Genomic DNA, 13203 nt, shown 5'->3' with positions numbered 1-13203 from the left:
TAACAAAGATATGCATAATTTTTGTGGAGAAAATGGTAAAATTTACTGAGTGACATTAAGGAAAACATACAGCTATGTCATGTTTCTGGACAGAAAAACTCCCTATCATAAAGTTGTAAATTCTTTCAAAACTGATCCATAGATTTAATGTAATTCTAATTTTAAAACCCCAATAGGATTTTTCCTTAAACTCAACAAGACTATCCTAAAATTTATAAGGAAGAATAATAGACTGAGGACAGTCAAGAACTCTTTGAAGGAAAGCCAGACAGGAGTGGGGCGGTGGGGCGGGAGGGGTTTGCCCCCTGGGTCTCCGAGTATGTCCCACAGCAATGGTAACTAGGGCAGTTTTGTGTTGACTCAGAGATGGACAAGCAGAGCATGGACGATAGAATGGAGAGGCTCCCAAGAGAATGTGATGTTGTCAGAGCTGGTCCTGAAGTTCAGATGGAGGAAGGATGGACTATCTGATGAGTGGAGTTGGGGTAGTTGGTCATCAGACATTGACTTCAACCCTTATACAAAAATCACTCTTGAGTGGATTAAAGACTTAAGCATTAAAGTCAAAACTTGGAGAAGATACAGAAGAATATCTTTATAGTCTCAGGCCATGGAGGGATGGCTTAAACAAATCCTAAAGGAGAGGATCGATACATTTGGTGGGATTAAAGGAATATGGTTCTTCCAAATGCTATAAAGAAATTAAAAAGATAAGCCACGAACTAGCAGAATGTATTTTCAACACATAACTGGTGAAAGATCTACAACATATAAATATTTCTAATAAGACACAACTATCCAATACCAAAAAAATAGAAACGTATTTCCCAGAGGAGGAAACACAAATAGCCAATTAAGAAAGAAAAGAATTTGGGGCGCCTGGGTGGCTCAGTCCATTAAGCCTTCAGCTCAGGTCATGATCTCAGGGTCTTGGGACTGAGCCCCACGTTGGACTCCCTGCTTCTCCCTCTCCCTCTGCCCCTCCCCCCCGCTCCTGCTCGTGTGCTCACTCTCTCTCAAATAAATAAGTAAAATGTTTTTTTTTAAAAAAGAATGAAAAGAAGCTTAACCAGAAACTAACTTTATTAGTAAATGAAGGAATGTACATTCCAACCATTGTAGGATATCACTTAATAGCCCCTTCCCCCAGACTGACAACAAATTAAAGTCTGATAAGACAAACTGTTAGCGAAGATGGGGAACAACTTTTTTCTATTGCTGGTTAAGGGCTAAAAATGGCACAACAGAACATTCCGAAAGGAAGCGAAGTGGGAGACCGTGGGAGCAGAATGCTTCACCTGTGGGGTGGGGGGTATTCATGTAGTGTTGGGGGACCGAGGCTAGGGGATAGGGAGAGATGGGGGACATAACACTTTCTATCACTCTTGATTACTTGTTTTAACCAAGCATGAATACATATTCCACACCCCCCACTCCCCTGCCTCTCTGTCCCTTTCTCCTTCTCTCATGCAAACACTTTGTGGATGTTCACACAAACAGGAAGCTGTTGTTTTCTTTCAAAACCTGGCTTCTTGATATGTGCAGGTGTGTGAGTGGAGCTTCAGCAGCAGAATGCAGGAACACACCAGGCGACAAGGAACAAGACCCTTTAGGGGGGGTGTGGTCCCCAAGCAGGTGTCAGGATGTCTCCTACTGATAACTGTTAGAAACCCTGGGCCAGGAATATTTCCCATTTCTGCTGTGCTGTGTGCATGTCTTACCCCATCTGAGGGGCTCATCTGGGTGTGAGCCAGCTTCTCTCCTTATAGTCTGCACTGGAACCTTCTTCTCTGAGGCCAGCTCCGTGGTCAGGGTTGGTAGAGAACCATCAATTGTCTGTTAGCAAGACTTTGGGGAAAGGCTCTCTCTGGTCCATCCTGGTTGTTTGCATTGCTCCTTTTCATAGCAGACCACATTTGCACAGCCCGTGGTACTTACAAAGTGCATTTCTAGCTCTCTACCAGGTGGCCCCGAGGGGTCCCTAGGAGGGTGGGTGTGAGGCCAAGGTGGTTGGGGGATGCCGGGGAAAGGAAGGACCACCTCCGGGGAGCCTGGGATGTCCTTGCAGGGACTTGAGAGAGACCACAGCATCCCAGAGGAACGGAGACTGGCAGGACCAACCGGAGGTAGGAAGACCAGCTTACCAGCCGTCCCCATGACTTGAGACCTGCGAACTGTGGGAGATGATGAGGCTGGCTGACCGAGAGCTTTGGGGGGCCCAGAAGGAATCAATGTGTCCTTGGATCTGTGAGAGTCAACTTCTCCCCCTCCCCAACCACCCTGACTGCTTTGAGAATGAGGCCTTTTACAGCTGTGGTTCTGGGGTCAGGTATAAACGTGGGGCCGAGTCTGGCCATGCACAGCCATCATCCCCAAGAACGGTGACCCAGGGGTAGGGTGCACCACAGGACGCGCTGGGTAGGAGCCCTTGACCAGGCCTGAAGCTGGAGTCCAGCCCCCTCCCCCCAGGGTCTTCACTCCAACTGCCTGGATGAGTTCCCTGCTCCAACAACTGGAGATTTTCCGAAGTTAAATTCAAAGTTGCTAGTGGTTTTGAGTCACCTTTTCTTCTTTTTTTTCAATAGTGACTCTTGAGTGAAAATTAGGCTGTTGTGTGGGTGGCTGTGAAGGGTGCCTCATTTCCACATCGGAGAGCTACCCACACAGCAGATTTTAGTAGCACTTGAAGTGGGACCTGATTTTGCCTCTCAGCTGCTATATTAAAATCAAAAGCCCTTAAGCTGATTATAAAGATACCAATTTAAATGTATGGATACCATTTCCATGAGGGAAGAGATGTCTTCATTGATTCTCTGAGACCTCCCGTCCCCTGCGGGGGTGCATGTCACACCCACCTTCTAGCACTCTCTAGCAGAGAATGGCTCGGGGCAGGGATGGGGTGGCCGTGAAAAGAGCACCGGACACAGAATCAGGGAGCCAAGGCTCCCGCCCCGCTTCTACCGCTGCTGACTCGCATCCCATTCTCTGTTCACTGGGGACATTCACACCTGCTCATCCACCTGACCACATCGCCCTGGGGACTGGATGACCTATGGCTTGGCAAAAAACTCCCTGTGCTCTCACTAGGAGGTCCTTGGTTTATTGCCGTCGCTCACCCTCAAGGTGTTTGGGGGCTGGGGGCCAACCAGCTGCTCCTGCATTTGTCTCATCCCAAATTGTCTTTGGACAATTGGAATTCCACGCCATTACCTCTTTTCATTCAGCCTGTTGAACAGCCTCTTAACTAGTCTTGTTTCCATTTGGACATTAGGGGAACAGAGAGGATTGTTTGAGGTGGGTCAGAGAAACCTGGGGAAGCCAGAGTCCTCACATAGGGAAATCCATCGATCCCTACTGGGGGTCGTGGTGGAAGAAGCCTGTGGGACCTACCCCCGCCTCTGCTGTCTGCCAGAGCCCCGAGGCCACAGTGGGGTGGGCTGAGCAGCAGACCAGAGAACGAGTTTAAAACGGGCAGGGTCCAGCCCTTTCAGTGGACTTTTCTCATCACTGGAGGGGCTGAAAGGTCAGGAGATCTGGTCATTTGGAAGGTGCTGCCTAGTGAGAAAAGGATGATGTGACCCGACAGAGTTTGTGGGAAATTATGGAGAAAGGCAAAACCATTCCCTGTTGATTCCTTTCTTTATAAGCTACTCATTAGAATACAGAGGCGAACCCCCCACGGCAGGTGCTCACTCATGCTCTGACCTCCCAGCAGCCCCCTGACCCGGAAATTAGTGGCCCTATTCTTACAGCAGGGAGGACTGAGGTCCAGAGAGGTCAGAACCTTGGCCAGAGCTGCACAGCCGACCAGGAGCAGGTGGAGAATTAAATGCAGAGCTGTCCGACTCCAAAGCCCACTGCACAAGGATTGATGCTGACTGAGCATCTTTTATGCGCCCTTGGCTTTTCCTGGATTCTCTCTCTTCCGACTGGGAGGCCAAAATTATTGCATTATTTGACCAGGAAAGACACCAAGTCTTAGGTAGATAATCACCTCCAGAGCACAGTGCTGGCAATTTTGAGCCTGGACGTAGTCTAACAACCAATCCAGTTTTCTCCGCAGACTCTCCAGTTGCTCCATCCAGAGTCCTGCGAGATTCCTTAGCAGCGCCCAGCTTGGCCATCTGGCCGAATCCTGACAGACCGTGATTTCTTTGACCTTTGGGCTCAGCTAACCCGCGGTCCTCCGACAGCTCTTCTCTGCTTTTGGAAATCGCTCTCAACTGGAGCCCTTGCTCTTTGGTCTGAAACCACAGGGGGCCTAGAGAGTAGACAAAGAAGCTGGCCCATTCAGACCACCCCTGCCCCTCCCCGCCCCACCCCCGTGCCCTGGAGAGAGCTGTTTCTGCAGGGCCTTCCTGTCTGCCTTCTGAAGATGGATTGGGGGCAGCATGGCTACAAAGAAGAAACATTCAGTCCCGAGGATGCCATTTTAAAGTCTGTTAAAAATAAATGCTGAGGCTCTTTGCTTTTGTAAGTGCCCTTTATTGAAATCCAGTCCCGTTGCTGTGGGGCGTGGAGCCACTGCCCCTTCCGGGGCTGGGGAGTGGGCCGCTTTCCCTGACGGGGTGGAGTGCAGGCCTGGACACAGCTCGTATGGGCTTTAATTCCAAGCCTTCCTGCGTAACATTTTGCTTTTAAAGTTAGGAAGCATGCCAGCAAATATATAACATGGGCTTTAAAGCACCCAATTCCCAGAATTAGTCTTCGGTTGTGCTCTGGTTGGAGGTCTGGAGATTCTTGGAGTCCTTCTGGGACCTCTGAGGCTCTGCCCTTTGATTCCTGACTTCACCTTTCCCCTGCCTTTAATTTTGAACAAAGCCTCTAGGAAGCAATAGAATTGTCCCATAGACAAAGTCAGAAGGCCTGGGTCTGTGTTCCAGCTCAACATTCACTGACTATGCGGCCTTGGGCAAGTCAACTAACTTTTTGGAGGCTTGCCCTCTCCCTCTGGAGAGAGTAAGGATGACTTTGCAGGGTGGTGGTGAGGGGCAAAGACTCAGTCAGCAAATCTGAGGCACCTGGAGCCCATTTACCGCTTGTTCATTCATACAGACTGATTTCCTTTGAATTTTCTTCTGAAGGTTATCTTCCTTGTTCTATTCTGAGTCTTTGTTATCTGTCGGGTATGTTTTGGGTGCTGATTATTTTTTGTCTATCTCTCAGATGGAAAGAAACCCCTCTACCTTTGTGTTAATTTCCTTTTCATCTGTGCTCTTGTTGATTTATTTCTCACTCGGCTTCCTGAGCAATAGTGACCCCTCCTAGAAGCCCTTGGAATTTACAGGGCTTCCATTATTGCTCTGTAACCAGCATTTATCATTAGCCTCAGTCTAACAGGCACATCCGAGATGTTTTCTCATTTTCGTACAACCATGTTTTTCTCCCTCCTACTTCCTTTCATCCAGAATATATTGAAATGTTCCAAAGAAGGAACTGAAATTGACTGCAAAGGAGAAGGTGGGCTGGAGGTTGCTTTCTTGCCAAAGGCCTTAGTAATTTCCATGTCCTCTCTCCCATGTTGGCATTTGGCTTAGAGTGGGTGCTGGTAGTAGGAAGGGCATGAGTGTAAGAACCGAAACGATGTAACCTGTCCCCGGCAAATGGGGAGGGCTGTGGGAGAAAGTCCTCTTTCATGGTGTCGGGGAGATGGGGGCTTTGAAATTGGAGAACCCTCATATTAAACCCTTACTGGGTGCTTTGGCTTCCCCCCCCTTCAAAGGTCATTAAATTTCCTTCCAGATTTGAAGACATATGTTTAGATATTTAATGCACCCAGAATTTATGCATGAGATGTGAGTTAGGGCACAATCTTAATTTTTTTCCTAAATGGATAGCCCACTGTAACAAGACCATATGCTGATTAGTCTGTCGTTTTCCCACCGATTTGAAATATCACCTTGATCACACACTCAGTAGAGAATATATAGGTCTGTTTCTGTATTCACTATTTTGTTCCATGGATTTTTCTATCCCCATGGCAGTGTCACATGTTTTAATTGCTGTTGGAAAGCTTAAGGTTCTGAGCCAGAATATCCATGGATACTCGTAATTCACTTTTTCACAAGAATAAAAGGATAGTTACGGAATCAGTTGTTCCTGCAAGCCATCTGGTATTCCCCAACACTTGTAAAAATAATCTAAAACAATAATTTAGACTTCTATTTGATTATCTTAGAAATTATTTTGGGCATCTTAGCTAATAAGACATTCACTAAGTCTCTGAACTGCAGAGGAGTAGAATTATAAGCGATTAATTTATGAGATGTTTGTTCCGTGGAGATTAGTTTATTAGGAGGTCTGGGGAAACAAATCAGACTCGGCAAATTCTCTCTTGTTTTTCAGTCCTGGCACTAGTAAATGGTTCATGCACACACCCCATGTTGTACTGTACCGCATGCTTCCGCTCCTGGCCTGGAGGCCTCCTTCTGGATGGGCGCCTAGTGCCTCAGAACCACAGTCAAGGTCAGGTTGTCACGACTTTCCAAGTGTGGAATGGGCCAGGCCCAGGCTATCAGCCATCATCTTCACAGTTGGTAACTTTCACTCATATCTGGGAGGCGTCTACCATTTGAGAATTAGTCTAGAGTTCCTCTATTGTGAATTTTTTTTTTAAGATTTTATTTATTTATTTATTTGAGAGAGAGAATGAGAGAGAGAGAGCACATGAGAGGAGGGAGGGTCAGAGGGAGAAGCAGACTCCCTGCCGAGCAGGAAGCCCAATGCGGGACTCGATCCCGGGACTCCAGGATCATGACCTGAGCCGAAGGCAGTCGCTTAACCAACTGAGCCACCCAGGCGCCCCTCTATTGTGAATTTTTAAATAACGAATGTCATGAATTTTTTAAAAAGTCTCCCATTTTGAAGAGTAAATAGAATCGTCAGTGCTATTTAAGGAGAGGAGGGAGCATTTACTGAGCATGCATTGGTTTGGTCCTGGATGCTGAGATGCTTTACTGACAGTAGTTAATGCTCTCCCTGGGATCCACAGAAGTAGCTGGGTCATGCTGTGAGGAAACCAAGACTAAAGGCTTCCATAACCTTTCCAGGCAACACTGCAAGTCACAGAGCAGGGGGCCAAACCTCCAGACCATGTGCTTTCTACCCACTAACCATTCTCTGGTGTCTGTTACTGCTTCAGATCCTATTGGTTCCCACCCACAGGCTATGATTAGTTTGTAACTTGTCAGTAGGATCAGCCAAGGCCAAGGCCAAGGCCTGTGATTATATCTGATATTTTTCTCCATTCATTTTAAAGGAGTGAAATTGCCTTATAATTTAAGGCACAATTATGCATCTGAAATCCCAGTCTGATATCTCCTGTCTGTTTCCACCTGCTCTAGACCCCGACCTCCCACCCCACCTGGCCTCAGGCAAACCAGGGAGAGAACTAAAACGGCCTCTCTGTGAGTCATTTCAGCCTTGCACGTGCCCAAATCAGAATGGGGCTGTGACCCTAGGAGGCTGCAACTCACAGAACAGGCACAAGAGAGAACCACCCAGCACATAACGTAGGGGAAGAGGTGTGGGAAAGGAAGGAGCAGAGCTTCCATTGCTGGGGAGTCGTGCGTGGCGGGAGGGTAGGAGGAAGGAGACAGGAAGAAATCAGAAACCAGGGCTCCCGCCCCAGCCAGCGGGGACGTGAGTCATCTAAGCCAGGGTTGGTGACATTGCACAAACCCAAACGGGCTCCAGCGGGATGTCTAATATCTGCCAAGGGACGGTTGGGACATTCCGACCTGCTCACCTGTCTGCTGATGACTTGAGGACACGTCACACCCAAAGAGAGATTTGAAAAGGAGTTGTTCTCCTGACAGTCATTGAATTAGGGCTCAGCCGTAAAGACGCAATCAAATGGTGGCTGCCATTGCATTGGCCCATCAGAGCTTAATGACATAATTTCATTTCCATTTCATGACACAAGAAGAGGCTAGATGCTGACTGCAACCCTCACTGACAGCAAATTGGAATTGCTGGTTAAAAACCACCCTTTTGATAGAGAGCAGACCGATGGTCACCTGGGGCATGTGGAGAAGGCAGGAGGAAGGACAGTGGGTCCAGGAGACTCCTGGGTCATGGATGCTGGTCACCCTAATGGTGATGGTCCTGGGAGCCCAGGCACATGCCTGACATATCAGGGTGTGCGCCAGGAACACACGCAGCTTCTGGGCCACCAATGACCCCTCCTGGGGTTGAAGACAGCCCTGCCCGTCACCAGGCCTGTTCGCTCCTACCCCACCATAAGGGATCTTGGAACATCTCATGACCCCAAAATAAGCCTCAAGAGTTCTAGGGTCTTAAAAACATTATACTGTTAAAAACGTACATGAAAGTCAAGGTCAGGGAGAGGGTGGGGGCTGACATTCCCGAACAGCAACCACAGTTTGGTGGACATGGTCTGATGGGACCATAAGAGCAGCCCGTGAACCCAGTGGGGGCGTCCTTCCCGTTTTACAGAAGTCACAGAGCCTGAGTGGTATCTGGTGGCCCCAGTCCGTCTGTCTGACCACAGATTCCAGTTTTTCTCAGCATCCCCACGCTATGATCTCCGGCACCACTTTTCTGTTCCGGAGACGCAAAAGGCCACGGTGGGTCCCCATTCCTGGCACTCAGGTCAATTTTCCATTTCGGCTCCCTCCTGTCAAGGCTTTAGCGTATTGTGATCAGGGGGTAAGTATAATTCTGCTCTCTGTTGTTTTCATTACATGTTGTATATTTCCCCATGTTGCTCATACTTGTCATTTTGAAAACCTCCATAAATCCCATCGAGTTGAGGCATTGGAACAATGGACTTAATCCCGTTGTTAGACAAGGCGGTTTTTCCAGTATTTTGCAACTAAAAATTACATGATGACCAGCTAATCTTGCAGAAGGTGGTATCAGGTAGCGGATGAGAATACAGCCAGCAGTCAGACTGCCGGGGCTTGAATCCCAGAACGGTCAAGAAATAGCTGTGTGACTTTAGGTAGGTTGCTTAACCTCTCTGTGCCTCATTTTCTTGATTTAGAATGTAGAGCTAATAATAGCACCTTTCTTGGATGCTCCAGGTCTCTAGAACAGGAAGGTTTGGCCCTGCTAACTCAAGAGTCTTGGGCCTATTGCTTTTTCATTTCAAGCAATAACCCTTTTGGTGACTCAGAATATTCCTTTGAGATGGGAGAGCACATCTGCTTTCAACAGTTGCTGTGACAAATCGCCACAAACTTAGTGGCTTAAAGCTACACAAACTTACTATTTAGACTTCCGTAGAGTAGGTCGTCCCACATAGGTCTCACGGGGCTCAGATGAAAGCATATTCCCCTCCCGGAGGCCCTGAGGGGGAAGCTGATTCCCTGCCCCTTGCACTTCCAGAGGCTGCCTGCTTGGCCCACTGCCCCCCTTCCTCCATCTTCAGAGCCAACAATGCTGGACGGGTCGTCATATGTCCTCTCTCTGGTCTCTCTTCTGATTCCCACTTCCATTTTTAAGGACATTGGACTCACCTGGATCTATAAGCTCCCTATTTTAAAGTCAGTTGATTATAAACCTTCGTTCCCTCTGCCACCTCGTTCGCCCTTAGCCATGGAACCCAGCAGATTGGCAGGTCCTGGGATCTCTGGGGGACGTCATTCTGCCTGCTGCACACTGCTGGGGCCAGTGAACTACATGTCCCTGTCTCCCTTGCGAGCCGGGGTCCAACTAGAGGTGGCCAACGGGAGGCCCTGGCACCAGATTAGAAGGTGGGCAAAGGTGACACAGTTAGGGATGTTCGCTCACATTGTTCAGCTCTGCGTTAGTTGCTTAGGGCTGCCACAACAGAATACCACAATCCGAGCGGCTTAAAATAGCAGAAATCTCTTCTCTCACAGTTCTAGAGGCCGGAAGTTTGAAATCTGAGCTGTCCACAGGGCCATGCTCCCTCTGCAGGCTCTAGTCGGGGATGCTTCCTGGCCTCTTCCGGCTTCTGATGTTGTCGGCAGTCCTTGGCTTCTGGATGCATCCTCCAATCTCTGCCTCTGTTGTCACATGAGCTTCTCCCTGTGTGTTTTGATCTCCTTGTCTCTTTTCTTCTTATGAGGACCACAGTCATATTGGATTAGGCCACCCAACTCTGGAATGACCTCATCTTAACTAAATACAGTTGCAAAGATATTATTTCCAAATAAGGTCATGTTCACAGGTACCTGGGGTTAGGACTTCAACATATGTTTTGGGGGGATGATTAAAGCCCCAACAAGTGCAATGTCACGGTGCCACCCCAAGCAGCAAGGGAGCCTGGAAATCAACTCTGTAGCTAAACACACTGCCATCTCTTCCCAGCTGGGATTCCTAGTAAGTAAGATGAGGGGAATGTGTTTCCAGCCAGTAACTTGCAGCGTCTGCCACAGTGGTCTAAGCAGAAGCTACGGCCTCCCCCGGGGGAGCCGAGAGCTCAGTCCTGCAACCTCCTGTTTATCCAGAAATCAGATTTCTCCGGTTCTCTGCAACTTCTGATTCTGGATGTGAACCTAGAGGATCTCTGCACAGCCAAAAGCTCAATGCCCAGGTACACCATTCATTCGGTAAGAGACCCTCTCTGGCCCTGCCTCCAAGACTACCTTCTTTTTTTTACTTTTTTTTTTTTTTTTTAAGATGTATTCATTTATTTGGAGAGACAGAGAGCAGGGGGAGGGGCAGAGGGAAAGGGAGAGAGGGAAGCTCAAGCAGTCGCCTTGCTGAGGGCAGAACCCAACACGGGGCTGGATCCCAGGCACCTGAGATCATGACCTGAGCCAAAATCAAGTCAGCCACCCAACCAACTGAGTCACTCAGGCGCCCTAAGATTACCTTATTTTTCATATTTTTTTCAACAGGCTTGGTTTCTTGATTTCTGTTGTTGCAACCTACATGGGCAGCCAACAAATCCCAGACATTAGTGATAATTGGCAACAGCAAGAACAGCCTGTTGTTTCTTGTAGACGGCAGCGAGGAATAAAAATGATGAGCATGTGCTTGAAGTTATCTTTCTAAGTGGCCCAGGAAAAGCAAGGCAATCTGGGCCACTGAGCACAGGGTGCAGCCCACCTGCTAGAGAACCCCAGGAGGCGCCCTCGCTCTGTCTATGGCTCTGCTGCATTCATTACCAGGTGCTGGGTGGGGAGCGGGGGGGGGGGGGGGGGGGGGGCGGGCACCAGGACACGGTATAGACCTCTGATTTGGTCTGTGCAAATTCCCATCAACATCTTAAAGTCAAATGTTTCACTTTCTGAAAGGATAAACTAGGATCTTGAAAAGCTTAATTATGCAAAATAGCTCATTTTCTCTGTTGCTTAGAGGTAGAACCCGGTTCAGGGTGCCTGGCCGACTCAGTTGGTTAAGCATCCGACTCTTGATTTCTGCTCAGATCATGATCTCAGGGTTGTGAGATGGAGACCCCCGTCCGGCTCCATGCTGAGCATGGAGTCTGCTTAAGATTCTCTCTCTCCCTTTGCCACTCTCCCCCTTCCATGCTCTCTCTCTCTCTAAGGAAAAAAAAAAAAAAAAAAAGAGGTAGACCTGGGTTCAAACACAGGCTCCGCCGTGTAGTATGTTGGAGTGTGCGTGGCAAACAACTTAACCTTAAACCTCCCTGGGCTTCCTTTCTGCATTGATAGAATGGGGGCATAATTGCCCGTCCTGTAAGATTCAGGTATCATATTCGCAACAGCCCCCCGACATCTCTGCTCAGATTCTCCGCCAGCTCCCATGTCCGTCTCTTTCCTGCCTTTGTGATATCAATATCCACCCAGAGCTCAAGGCAAACATCAACGTCAAATTCTTCATTTCTCTTTCCCTTTCCTCGTCTAACCAGTCCATTAGCAAGCCCTGTCGAGAGGCAGTTCAACCTCTAAAAGATGACTTTTTCCATCTCTATTACCATGAGTTACCCGTAATTAATTAAGGGCCACCTTAATTAAGGTAGCTAATTCATTAAGGACTACCTAATCTCTCCCCAGGTCCCTGCAAGACCCTCTTCACTAGTCTTCTTGATCTGTTCTCCACAAAGATCAGGAAGTGATTTTCACATGATCATCAGACCGTGTCAGTCCCTTCTTCAGTCCTGTGAATTCTAGGCCCTTCCTTCCTCTCCATCCTGCCTCATCCCTCGCCCCCTCCCTGACTCTGCTCCCAGTGCGGGTCTCCCCTCTCTTCTCCAACCTACCATGTGCATCGGCTCTAGTTTAGGGCCCTGCGCTTGCTTTTGGATGAGCTCAGTAGGGGAGGGATGATGCTAAGGATGGGGATGCTCCAGGTCTGACAAGTCTGGTTCTGGTGCTCCCCACTCACATGTAGTCATGAAATCAATGAGCAAATTAGCTAGGAACTGATTATTCCAAAAATAAATTATAGATTCAGCTTCTTTCTTTTGGCTTCAAGCCTTTGAATTGCCTGCCGCAACTCTTCCTGATGAAATGAAAAGAGACATTTGCAATGTTAATTTTTGTGTCACTTTTAAATAAAACTACAAAGGAAAGAATAAGAAATATCAACAAGATCAAAGGAAATAGGAAAATTACAAAGAGGGGGAACAGCACTCTTATTACTTTGTTTATAGACTATTTGGAAAGACATGAATAATACATAAGAAATTGTACTGAGTAGTTTAGGAAAAGAGAGTTGGTACTTCATTATTGCAAATGCAGAATGTCAGTGGGATGGGAGTCCAGAGGGATAGGTACTTAGTGCAAGGAAGAACGCAAGGGGAAGCTGTTAATCTGCTGTGAATGTGGGAACCATGAAACTGAGCTTGTTGGAATGATATAGAAAGTAAGGATTAATTGTGAGGGTCTCTCCTCTGGGCATTATGATATTCTAGTACTCCAACACCTTCTTTGCTTATTTTTGGCTTTGTGATGGTATTCCTGAAAGTCGAGATCGCTGGAATCTTTTAGGTTCTGAGGACCCCAGGATTTTGGTGCCTCTCTGAGATATTATATGTCCTTCATAGATCTCCCCTTCCTCTTCCTTTCTCCATAGGAAAAGCAATGACCCCCTCACTAAAAATGAAATAGAGAAGTCCAGGATTAATATAAAGAGAAGTGTGGCACACCACAGAATGCACGCAAGAGAAGGGAGATCCTTGTGGTTGGAGGATCAGCTGGACCTTGAGGTTGCCTCCAGAGAGGGTCTCCAAGTTCCAGGTCATGTGCACAGGCTCACCGCAGTGGTTTCTGAGAAGGATGGTGGGTCTCCATCTTCTGGGAA

The sequence above is a fragment of the Mirounga leonina genome, unplaced genomic scaffold (genome assembly GCF_011800145.1).
Source record: "Mirounga leonina isolate KUSES-001 unplaced genomic scaffold, KU_Mleo_1.0 Mir_125, whole genome shotgun sequence".
Lineage (NCBI taxonomy): Eukaryota > Metazoa > Chordata > Mammalia > Carnivora > Phocidae > Mirounga > Mirounga leonina.
This window is presented reverse-complemented; position numbering follows the sequence as displayed.